General features: G+C 36.7%; 1 pseudogene; it reads left to right on the plus strand.

Annotated features, from left to right (window-relative positions):
* The first annotated feature begins 9,636 nt into the window (after positions 1 to 9,636).
* Positions 9,637 to 11,327, plus strand: LOC125121009 (DNA endonuclease RBBP8-like; annotated as a pseudogene).
* Positions 11,328 to 13,154: the final 1,827 nt, after the last annotated feature.

Consider the following 13,154-nt stretch of genomic DNA (forward strand, 5'->3'; position numbering starts at 1 on the left):
GGAACTCAAATACATTTACTGATACCATAATTTACTTTGTATGTTATTTTGTATGTTTCTGTGTATTTACAAATAAGGCTTACAAATGGAAATGGTTAAATAAGTTGTAATTATAATTTTTATAAACACAATTTATAAATTATAAATAAGCAGCAATTCGAGGACACTATTAAAACTTGGGGAGTATATCCTGATTTTATCCTTAGTCTAATCTGTAATATTTAAAATAACATTGAATGAGGATAAATAACATTATTTGGAAAATCTTTCCAAATCCTGTGGAAGTCCATGTCATCATCAGGATATCTTTAAATTCCCTGAGGTGAATTTTCATGGGTCCCTTTTAGATTCCTGCTGCTATCACAAAAGGAAAATTTCAGGGCATGGTTTGCCTTGCAGCTCTCAGTTGCTCAAACTGTTTTTTACCCTGCCACACAGATTTGGAGCACTTTTTTTTTTTTCCTTTATTTCCATAGAGAAACAAACTGACAGGAGACAGTTATGCATTTGGCACATTTTCCAAAAGTTTTGGAAAGATAAAGTTCACAGTACAAAAAATAAAAAACCCTTTTTAATATGGTGTAACATCTTCATTTCTTTCTCCATTTTTCCTACAACCAAATTTTTATTCATTTATAATCCAGAGCACTTTAGCCATCTCATTTACTTGACACCTGTTAATCCATGGCTACAATATTTGTTGGTTACTGAAATATTTCCAACAAAAGTCAGCTTCTTCCTTGAGAAAATTCTGGCTATTTTTGGAGCACAAAGTTAGTTTAATCATACTCTGTGGTTAATGTTAAAATCTTATTTGTTCATACAGGGACTGTTTTCCCTTTCTTAATTAGTTACATGGTTAATTGTTTTTATTAATGTAATAAACAAACACATATGTACCCTCTACCCAAACAAAGCCTAGGATTTTGACAACAACCATATGGTTTTCTTGCATTCATTTCTCTCCTTCCTCCCACTCAAAGTGTCTGTCTTCCTGAATCTCATGCTCCATCTCCTTGCTTTATTATTTTTAGTTCATCTATATATTTTCCTAAAACATATATGCTAGTATAGTTTTCTTAACTTTGTAAAAGGAATTAACTTTTACATCTGCAATATTTTCTTTTAGGTACATAGCTTGGATTGAAATTGCTGGGTCATAGATTAACCTTCAGTTTTAGAAGATAATGCCAAATTGTTTTCCAAAGAAGCCTCAGGTGGATTTATATCTTCCCCAACATTTGGTATCACCAGGTTTTTTAATGTTGGCCAATCAATGCATATAATATGACAATTTTTTGGATGCAAACTCTTATATTTGGATTGGATGGGTGGTGGGATCCTGCTGTACAGCACAAGGAAATGTGTGCGATTGGGTCATTTTGTACAACAGAACTCAATGAAGCATTGTAAATCAACTATACTTTAATAATGATGATAATAATAATAAATTTTTAAAAATAAGATGACAATTTTGTCTTGCCTTGTGTTTTCCTAATCACTACTGAGGTGAACATCTTTTTGTGTGTTAACTGGCTTCTGTGAAATGTCTGTTCATCTGCTCAAAATCATATAGATTTTTTGTGTTTTTCTTATTTCATGTTCTCGGTCATAATCATTTCAGAGTGTGGGTGGCATGAATATCTTCTGCCAGTTTGTAACTTTCACTTTTTTAATGTAGCTTTTGGTGACCAAAAGTTCTTTATTTAATACTGCCAAATTTATTAAAATTTTAAAATAAAATATTTTATGGTCAATGTATTTTTGTCCTGTTTAAGGAAGCAGCTTACCTGAGATAAGGTGAGATAGCTATCTACATTTTCTACCAAGAATCTTAAAGTTTTAATATTTGAGTCTTTATCTGGACTATATTTTTATACATCATGAGAAATAAGGATCCAAAAATATACTCCACCTTTATAATTATCAACATTCCAGGAGTTCCTGTCGTGGTACAGTGGTTAACCAATCCGACTAGGAACCATGAGGGATGAGGGTTCAGTCCCTGGCCTTGCTCGGTGGGTTAGGGATCCATTGTTGCCATGAGCTGTGGTAAGGTTGCAGACGTGGCTCGGATCCTGCATTGCTGTGGCTGTGGCCTAGGCTGGCAGTTACAGCTCCAATTGGACCCCTAGCCTGGGAACCTCCATATGCCACGGGAGAGGCCTTAGAAAAGACAAAAAAGACAAAAACAAACAAACAAAAAAAAACATTCCATACAACTATAGATCTCTTTCACTGCATCTTATTTAATGATACTAATCAAGTTTACAATCCTTCTATCATTTCTAAACTACCTTAATTTTTATAGCTTTACCCTATACCTAGCATCTGAAAGAGCAAGTCTCCTCAACCTGGTACTCTTTTTCAGAAATAGCCTATCTGTGGCCCTTCATTTATTTATATATACTAGAATTTTATTAATATCCAAGAAAATTCTGGGGTTTTCTAATTGGAATTATATCGATTTCTATAGACCAATTTGGAAGAATTGACATTTTTGATATTGTCTTTCTATTCATGAAAATGATATATCTACATAAATAGTCTTTAATATTGTGTGACATTTTATAATTTTTCCTGTTGGGTTTTCACACATATTTTAGAAATTTAATCTTAAATAACTGAGTTTTCCTGAGATTACTGAAAATGGTATATTCTTGTTTTCTAGTAGTTTGCTGCCACTATATATAAATGTAACTGACTTTGACAAACTTGTTTCTACATTAACCTATTATTTCTAATAATCCATAGATAATTTTAATGTAACTATCATAACATATGGAATTAACAGTATTTTAATATAATCTTTTCTAATTTAATTTCTTATAATATTATACAGTGTCTAAGAACTTCAACTCAAGGTCAAATATAGTATCACATAGGGCATATTTGTCTCACTTGATTTTCAAAGGAAATTTTCTTTTTTTTTTTTTTTCTTTTTACGGCCACACCTGCATTATATGGAAGTTTCCAGGTGAGGGGTCAAATTGGAGCTGCAGCTGAGGCCTATGCCACAGCCACAGCAACCCTGCATCCAAGCCATATCTGCCACCTACACCACAGCTTGTGGCAACACTGGATCCTTAACTCACTGAAGGAGGCCGAGGATCAAACTTTCATCCTCACGGACAGTATGTCATGTTCTTAACTCACTGAGCCACAATGCAAACTCCAAGATTTCATTTTTTATGACTAACATTCCATTGTGTATGTGTGTATTGTGTGTATGTGTATCACGTCTTCTTTATACATTCATCTGTCAGTGAACACTGAGATTGTTTCCATAGCTTGGCTATTGTAAATATTGCTGTAATAAACATTGGTGTGCATATATCTTTTCAAATTAGTATTTTTGTTTTCTTTGGGTAAGTAACCAGAAGTGAAATTGCTGGGTTGTATAGCCATTCTATTTTCAATTTTTTGAGGAACATCATACCATTTTTCATAGTAGCTGTACTAACTTACAATCCCAGCAACAGTTGGTTCCCTTTCTCCACATCCTTACCAACACTTTAATTTATTGTTTTTTTTATGGTAGCCATTATGACAGGTGTGAGTGAGTAGCTCACTGTGATTTGATTTGCATTTCCCTGATAATTAATGATTTTTGAGCAGCTTTTCATGTGTCTGTTGGTTATTCATATGTCTTCTTGGGAAAATGTCTAGGTCCTCAGACTATTTTTATTACTTTATTTTATTTTTTATCGTTTTTTAGGACTGCACTCGTGGCATATGGAAGTTCCCAGGCTAGGGGTGGAACCAGAGCTAAAGTTCCTGGCCTACGCCACAGCCACAGTGATGTGAGATCTAGCTCTGTCTTCAACCTACATCACAGCTCATGGCAATGCCAGATCCTTGACCCACAGAGTGAGACAGGGGATTGAACCTGCACCTCATGGATAATAGTTGGACTCATTACCACTGAGCCCCAATGGGAACTTCCTGATCATACAATTTTTATTCTTCAGTATGTTAATGTGGTGTATTACAGTTGGTTGATACATGGGTATTGAACCACCATTGCCTCCTTAGAATAAGGCAATGACTTTCAGTTCATAAGAGATACACACACACACACACACACACACATCCTTTACTGAGGGAGAGCATCCTTAGTGTGGAAAGAGGATATTTTCAAAATTGCCATTGTTTTGGTTTAACAAATTAAAGGAAAGCATGCGGTTTTTATCAAAGAGGGAATGGGTGATAAAATGGTGAACTAATGTTTCAGTTCAAGATCTGGGGATACTCCAGGAAAGGATAGTCTTTCTGTCTCTTGACTATCTTTTCAAAGTGTTAACAGGTCAGAATTAAGTTAAAATTTATAAATTTTTTGAGTTCCTGCTGTGGTGCAGAGAGTTAAGAATCTGACTGCAGTAGCTCAGGTCACTAAGAAGTGCAGGTTATAATTTTTTTCAGAAAAGATTGAGTCATTAATATATGCAATTTTTCCATTTAGAGACCATAAGATTTTAGCTCCAATTATTCCTTCAGTATTGTGTTTATCTCTTGCATATAACTTTGTGTTCTCGATCCTTTGAGTCTCTTTAAGATACCCTTTAGTTGCAAAAGTAATTAAACAAAAACGAAACGAAGCAAAACTCCGTAACTCAGGGATTATCAGTTTTAATCTTAAATCTGTTCAAATCCAGCATTTAGATAAATTAATATAAATCTTTGGCTGCCCTATATTAAAAGCCTATTACGAGAAGATTTTCTTTTTTGGCTTTGCAAGATTACTGTCTGAGTTCACAACACAGGGTTTCTTCCACTGGCTATATATTTATCCTTAAATTATCCTACCTCCATTTTCTCATTTCTTTCATTTTGTAATTTTCAACATATCCATTTTGGTTGGTATAATATAACAATATGTAACAAAATAATATAACAATAAAGTGACTTTATTTAATGTAAATAATACTAACTCAATATAATGTTATAACAAATTAAGATATTTGCTATTTTCACAAATGAGCCACTCATAAGAACAAAAAATGGCTGTTCAATTGACCAATTTAATAGTTAATGTATATTACTCCTTAGCCATATTTTCGTAGTCAGAAATGAAATGAGTTATAGCTAATAAGCCAGAAATGGCTATAAAAATGAAATGTTAAAAAATGTCGATTAATCCGAAAGAAGGTAGAAACAGAGGGAAAAAAAAGGAAAAAAGAAAAGATAGGATTAGATAACTAGAAAACAAAGAGCAAGATGACATAACTTTTTTTAAAGTCAAAAGTATATGCTGTCTTCAAGAAATTTTATTTTAAATATAAATTTGCATGCATTAAAAGTAAAAACGATAGAAAAAATATCATGCAAGCACTAATCATAAGAAAGCTGAATGGTGTTGTTTTTATAAGACAAAGTAGACCAGAACAAGGAAACTTACAAGGAATAAAGAGGGACATTTTATAAGTATGAAAGAGTAAATTACTCAAGTACTCTTTCTTGCAAAAAAACATAAGTAATGAAAATGTTAGTAGTCAATTCTATATTGATTAGTTTGTTGGGTACTTGGGTGTGTACATTTGTCAAAACTATCAAACTGTACACTTTAAATGAACATATTTGTTGTATGAAAATTTATCTTAATAAAGTTAAAAAAGAAAAAGAAAAAAATGACATTTACCAAATGAAACAGAAGTGGGCTAGAGTTGTATTGAATCACAATGATTCAGAATGTATGCTCTTTGGCTTGACTAAGAGGAGCTAAGTAGAGCCTCTACTCCTTAACATGTATAAAATCAACTAAATTAACTTTTCTGCACTTCAGTTCTTCTTCAAAATGGTCACTGTCATAACTGAATGGTTGTTGTAAGGATTAAATGAGTTAATACAAATAAAATGCTTAGAATAGTGTCACAGTAAGTACTCAGTAGATGTTTAGCTGCTGTCAGGATTCTGTATCCTCTCCTTAACCCTGATTAACAGTAGAAGCTTCTAACAATTTATCACATTACTTCAACACATCAAAAGGAGAAAAATAAGAGCAGAAGAAGAAGAAAGAAAAACTAGCTCTTTATTACAAATCAGTTTTCATCCCTGGAATTAATGAGAATTAGTTTGCCTGTCTAGATTTTTAGCTTGAGCAATGACAAATGTCTTTCTGTATTTGATTTGCATAGTTGGCACACACCCTGTGGGGAAAGATGGCAGCCAAATACAATTTAGAGTTGCTGCCAGGAACTCTTGTTACTTGATTTGGAAACTCTCAGGAGGAACCTCTGAGCTCTGTCCTGTCACACTTTACACATAGGGTGTAGTTAGTATATTTGAATAAATTAATGAATGGGAAGGCATGGGATTCATTCTGTTTGTGACACTAGTGGCCTTGCTTTATAGCTTTACAAAAGAACATCCAAGAAGAGAACAAAATATGATGGCAGTCCCGAAGGAAACCGTTTCTTTAATAAACTTTTTAAAGCACTGTGTAACTCTACGGTTTCCACTATAAGATTTAGGAGCAGCCTTGATAATTGCTCTCCTAATGAGCAATGATCTGTAAATATTTTTTATTTTGTATCCCATGAATAAAAATGTTTATCCACCTCATATTTGTAGATTTATTCATAACTCATGTGCATACATTGCCATAATAACATAGCATGTATATTATAACACATAAAATATAAATGAGAATGAGATGAAGACAAAAATAAATAATATTTTTGTATATTATCTTGCTAATTATACATGGCTTCATATTACAGCTAGCTACTAGTTTGAGGCCAAATATACACTTAGGGTTGAGTGGTTGAGTATTACTTTCAGTAATAATGGACATAAAGTCATATTTAAAGGGCTCTTCTTATAATTTTGAACTTTCTTGGCCAACTTTATTTTTGTTAAAGCTATTTTTATGCTCCAAATTTATACCCTAGAATGCAGCTGACAAAAAGCTTGCACTAGAAGTAGAATACATATTAGCACTCTTTTTTGTTGTTAGGTTGTATGTTCTTGGCCTTATTTTAAATCCTCAGTTTTTGAAATACATTTTCCCAATCTTTTTGTCTCATTTTAAATAAAACTAGATAATGTAATTTATGAATTTGCTTAATTGGGTCCATATACAATACTGTACAGCATAGTAAACTGAAATGGGATGAATAATTACTGTCTGTTATGCCCTCTTTTCTCAGGACACTGCATGCATGACAAGTGACTGATGTGTGCCAGAGTAAAGGACAAATGTCAATCCATATACATATCTTGGTAAAGAATAATTTGTATCTAATTTTATATAAAATTAAATGAGTGGGGGCATTAGTATTTTCTTCTGGTCCCTTTATAGAGCATCTTGCTGACTCACTGGGATGCATGTAGCCTCTTTGGGCAGCCTGTCAGGAAAGAAGGCCCTCCAGCCACATGAGGAGAGAAACCTCAAAGATAGTGGGTATGAATTCGCAGTCCAGACCTACATATAATAAAGTATATTTTTGTTCTTCTGTAACTGAGCTTGGTTACTAACTTAGGTCTCATTTTTGCCGAAGAGCAGAAAATTTTATATGGTCACTTTTTTGAAACTTAGTAAAAGTTGTGATTACTGAGACATTTTAGGTTTTCACTAAGTCAGTTCAAGGGTTTCCTCCTCCTTCTTCATGAGGTTTCATCTAAGACATGAAGACAGGGGATGAGACGAAAGGGCAAGAGGCCAGGGCCAGAAAGAGGTTGCTGTGGTGGCATCAGAGCATCAGATCCTCAATCATTTTCTTTGGACACTGGCGGAGTTCACCCCCAGGGCATCAGATGCTGAGGTTTCCTGTCCCACAGGAGAGAAAGGGCAGTGTCAAGGAAGATGACAAGATTTTGTCTGGAGCAAATCATTGAATCATATTTCCACTTAATACTTTGAGGAAACCCCAGGAGAAGTTTAGTAGGGGTAAATCAGCACTTCTCCTTTGGAAATGTTAAGTTTAAGATGTCCATTATAGAAGTTCCCATTGTGGCTCAGTGGTAACAAATGCACCCAATCCATGAGTATGCAGGTTTGATCCCTGGCCTCGCTCAATGGGTTAAGGATCCGGCATTGCTGTGAGCTGTGGTGTAGGTGGAAGATGCTGCTCAGATCCCAAGTTGCTGCAGCTATGGCTGTGGCTATGGCCAGCAGCTATAGCTACCATTCAACTCCTAGCCTGGGAATTTCCATATGCAGTGGGTGTGGCCCCTAAAAAATAATAAAAAAAAATGTCCCTTATGTATTCAGGCAGATATCAAGCAGACTTTTGAATATGGCCCCCTGGAACTCAGAGGAAAACTTTATGGTAAAGATACATATTTTGGAAGCATATGGTTGATCTTTAAAGACATGGGGCTGAATTGGATCATTAACGTCAGGTTCCAAGGAGTGAACATGTGCAGTGCAGAGAAAGGATTCAAAGACTGAGCCTTACCACCTCTCCATTGATAAACAGGAAGGGTAGAAGTGTCCAGACACAGAATCTAAGAAAAAGTGGCCATTAGGTGGGAAGCAAACATGGGTAATGTTATGGATCAGAAGCCAAAAGAAGAAGCACTTCAAGGGAAGTGACTGTCACATGAGGATGAGATACTGGCAGAGATGAAGACAGAGCTGATCTTCAGATTGGGTAACACGAAGACCATTGGTGCCTCTGATAGGAGTGATGAGAATGGGTTCCAGAGCAACCAAGAAAGGAATTGGATGTAATCAGTACAAACAGGGCTTTGGAAAAGTTTTTCGTAAGAGGAACTCATAAATTGGGGAAGTGGTTGGAAGGTTATGTGAAGCCATGGGAAGTCCTTGTTTGTTTGTTTAAAGGGGAATATTACAACATGTTGGGAGTGAGAGTTGTGCAGTCGATAAGGGAATGACTGTAGGAACAGAGCACTTAGGTGGGCAAGACAATGCAGGATCCAGGACATAATTTAAAGTTTGGGGTTAGATGCAACTAGAATGCAGACCATATCTCTACAGATGCCTGCATATTGGTGAACAAGCTCATGGAGAGAGGAAGTCTTTTCTAATTACTTTTATTATTTCATTGAGATTAGATACAACTTTATTAGTAGAATAAAGAGGAAATAGTGTTTGAGGAGCAGAAATGTATGAGAGAGATGCATCAGAGAATAGGGGAAGGAATTTACCCAGGAAATGTGTTTAAAGGTGTAGAAAGGAGTTCTCATTGTGGCTCAGAGGTAATGAACCTGAATAACATCCATTAGGATGCGACTTCAATCCCTGACCTTGCTCAGTGGGTTAAGGATCTGGTGTTGCTGTGAGCTGTGGTGTAGTTTGCAGATGTGGCTCAGATCTAGAGTTGCTGTGCTGTGGCATAGGTCAGCAGTTATGGCTCCAATTTGACCCCTAGCCTGGGAACTTCAATATGTCATGGGTGCAGCCCTAAAAAGACAACAAATAGCGGGCTGCCCCAAGGGGGTAGCATTGTTGCTGGGGGACTGGCAGATTAGAGAGGGAAAGAGGAGAAAAGCAAACGGCCATTTCTTCACAGCCCCAGAGGGTGACTGCTTCCCTGCTGAAGCATTCCAGGATCTCGAGGCAATCTTGCAGGCCGTATTTAAACTGGCGCAATACAACTTCAGGCATACATAATGTAACAGAAAAGGTCTGAAAAACACTAGGCAATAGAAGTGTGAAGCATATTAAGCAAGATGAATGTCTCAGGAGGCAGTTGTGGAAGCCCTGGTTCTGCAGGGATCTTTGGACAAAACTAAAGAAGTATCATGATAAAAAAGCACAAGGTTTACAAGTAAAAGTAAACAAACTGTAAAAGGAACAAATGTTAGATGCACAGAGACTGGAAGAATTCTTCACCAAAAATCAACAGCTGAGAGAGCAACAAAAAGTCCTTCATGAAACCATTAAAGTTTTAGAAGATGGATTAAGAGCAGGATTATGTGATCGCTGTGCAGTAACTGAAGAACATATGCAGAAGAAACAGCAAGAGTTTGAAAATATCTGGCAGCAGAATCTTAAACTTATCCCAGAGATTATGAATGAAAAGAATACTCTACAAAGAAAATAAAAGACTTTCTGAACAGCTGCAGCAGAAAATTGAGAATGATCAGCCACATCAAGCAACTGATCTTGAATCTGAGGAAGACATTATTCCAGATTCACCAATAACAGCTTTTTCATTTCCTGGTGCTAACCAGCTACAAAGAAAGGAGAACCTTCATGTCCTATATGTAGAACAAACACAGACCAATGTGGAGCACTCTGGGTGTGCAAATGACTTGAGAAAAGTTCTGAAGTCTTCCACTCATCCACAACATAAACCTAATGAAGGTGAAATTCTAGTGGCCGACACTTGTGATCAGAGTCAGGCTCCAGTAGCTAAAACACATGGAACAAGCAGTTGTCCTGGCGATAATTTAGCTACAGTTGTTGCTGAAACACTTGGACTTAGTGTTCAAGAAGAATCTGAATCTCGAGGTCCCAGGAGCCCTCTTGGTGATAAGCTCTACCATTGTCTGGAAGGAGATCACAAGAAACAACCTTTTGAGAACCTATTTCAAGAAGAAATAGTGAAAATAGTTGAAGATTTTCAGATTCGATTTCAAAGACTCCTCCTCAAGAAGAACTGACTACTCGGGTGTCATCTCCTGTATTTGGAGCTGCCTCTAGTGTGAAAAGTAGTTTAGGTTTGAATACAAGTTTGCCCCCTTCTCTTTTAGAGAGTGGGAAGAAAAACCACCTGAAAATAATGCCTTGGAGAAACCTAGATCAAAATCTGAAGATAGTACCCTTTCACACATCATAATCTTGGGTCTGAAGTGAACAAGATCACTAACCTGTCATCTAACAAGCCAATGCTTATAAGTAAAAATGTAAGTGAACCTGTAAGTGAACAGAATGATATCGATCACATTAAAGATACTGTTACCCATAAACACGTTGTACCCCTGACATCATTAGGAGGCAGAACCAAGAGGAAGAAAATTGAGGAAGAAAATGAAGATGAAGTAAGCTGCCCCCAAGCCTCTTTTGATAAAGAAAATGCTTTCCTTTTTCCACTGGGTAATCAGTCTTCCATGAATGGAGATTATGTGATGGATAAACCTCTGGATCTGTCTGATCGATTTTCAACTATTCACCGTCAAGAGAAAAGCCAAGGAAGTGAGACCTCTAAAATCATATTTAGGCAAGAGACTCTCTTTGAGGCTCTGAAGCCCGTTCCAAAAGGCTCTTCATCAAACCATAAGGCCTTGAATGGGAGCTGTGGGTTAGCCAAACATTTCCCTATTTACAGGAGTCTCTTCTCCAGTCCCTGCATAAATCTCCAGATAAAACACTGGTACAAGTAAAAGAAGAAAATCCAGTCTTTAAAATCCCTCTATAGAACATGTGCTTCGAAGGATGCTATGCACATACAGAAGAGGAGTGTTAGGGGAAACAACCCTCTGGAAAAATTGGAGACAACAAGGAAGAGAGTCACTTCACTTCCAGGCTCAGTGGGAGGACAAGGGTCACCACTGTTCAGGGGAAGAGAGAATTCAGAGCAAGGTGTGAAGGAAAAATCTAGTTATGAGGATGAAGTATGTAAGGATTTGCTGATGATGGACTGTGAATTCCTGCAGGCTGCTACGATGGAGTTTTAGGGGGCTGGAGGGGAGCTACGCTTACAGCCTGAAAGGGTATGAGCTACGAAAGATGACAGGGAGAGTAAGGCTATTTGTAATGATGGACTCCTAGAGGAACTTAGTGTTGGCTCTCTTTGCAGCCTTCATGGAAATGGTATCATTTACTATCCATGGTGGTAAAAAGTGGGAGGGGTGGGGAGCAGTGGTGGTCTCAGCAGAGGCACTGAGCACTCTTCAGTCTGCCTCAGAGCCTGCCATAGGCAAAGTCAAAGTTTGACACCGTAAAACTTTGTACAAAATGACATTGTAAACCAAAGTACAACAGGATAACGTAGTTTGTACTGTTTAATGATTTTTTACCCTGGAAATGCTCTTTTATTCCATTACTCTTTCAAACCAGACTTCAAGGCACCTATTGTCACCACTGAAGAACAGGGGGTGAGAAAGGCAAACAAAAAAGTTTTGGGAGCTAACACTGTTGAGTTGAAAAAGCCTGACCTTTTGAATTACTTGAAGGTCATGTAGGGGGGATATAATTTCAGGAGAGAAATCCGTAAGAAGTTTGGACATGTCTGAGAACTACAGTGTAGTGAAGGCGTTGCCTTAGAAATAGCAATATTTCTTCCATTGAAGCAGGGGGGATGGCAGGCACATGGGCACTGAAGCAGGAAAACTAGTGGATTTGATGAGAGAAAATGAGGAAACACTTGTCTGGTTTTCTTCTAGGAAATACAATACATTCATCAGCTGAAAACAAAACTTTCCTGAATTGAGATTATCTAGAATTGACAGAGATTAGGTGGAAACCACTTTATGGAATTTATGGAGTTCCATAAATAAAGTTATATTTCTTTTTTTTTAAACAAAACAAAACATTATTTATTTATTTTTAAATTGTGGTAAAATATGCATCAGCTATTTTAACACTTTTAGAATGTGTAATTCCATGTCATTAAGTACATTCACATTTTTGTGCAAAATCAACACCATCTATCTCCAGAATTGTTTCCATCTCGCAAAACTGAAACTCTGTGCCCATTAAGCATTAACCCCCCATTCCCTCCTCCCCATAGCCCCTGGCAAACATAATTCTATTTTCTGACTCTATGAATTTGGCTACTCTAAGGACCTCATGTGATTGGAATGAAACAGTATCTGTTCTTTGGTGTCTGGTTTACTTAAACTAGCATAATGTCTTCAAAGTTCATCCATGTTGTAGTGCATGTTAGGGACAGTGCCAGTTTTTAATTTTTTTTTTTAAGGAAAATAACAAAAAGCTTGAAAGAGAGGAACAGTTTTCCAAAATACTGGTTCTCTACCTTCTGACTTGGCTAGTGAGTTCAGAATGCTTGGGAAAAAGGTTGACTGCTGGGTGATGATGGCCTCAAGAAACTAATCTCAAGTCTCCCAGGTGTCTGAGCTAATTTGGTAGGGACTAAATCAGTATAGCTGATATTGTTTTTGGTGGAAAATCAGGGCTGCTAGTACACAGAGCTTGAAGCAAGGGGCAAGACAAGGTAGAAATGGAAATGTCATCGTGAAGGGAGTGATTAGCATTGTTTACCTGTGAGTAACATAATTGTTCC

This window comes from Phacochoerus africanus, chromosome 2 (genome assembly GCF_016906955.1).
Source record: "Phacochoerus africanus isolate WHEZ1 chromosome 2, ROS_Pafr_v1, whole genome shotgun sequence".
Lineage (NCBI taxonomy): Eukaryota > Metazoa > Chordata > Mammalia > Artiodactyla > Suidae > Phacochoerus > Phacochoerus africanus.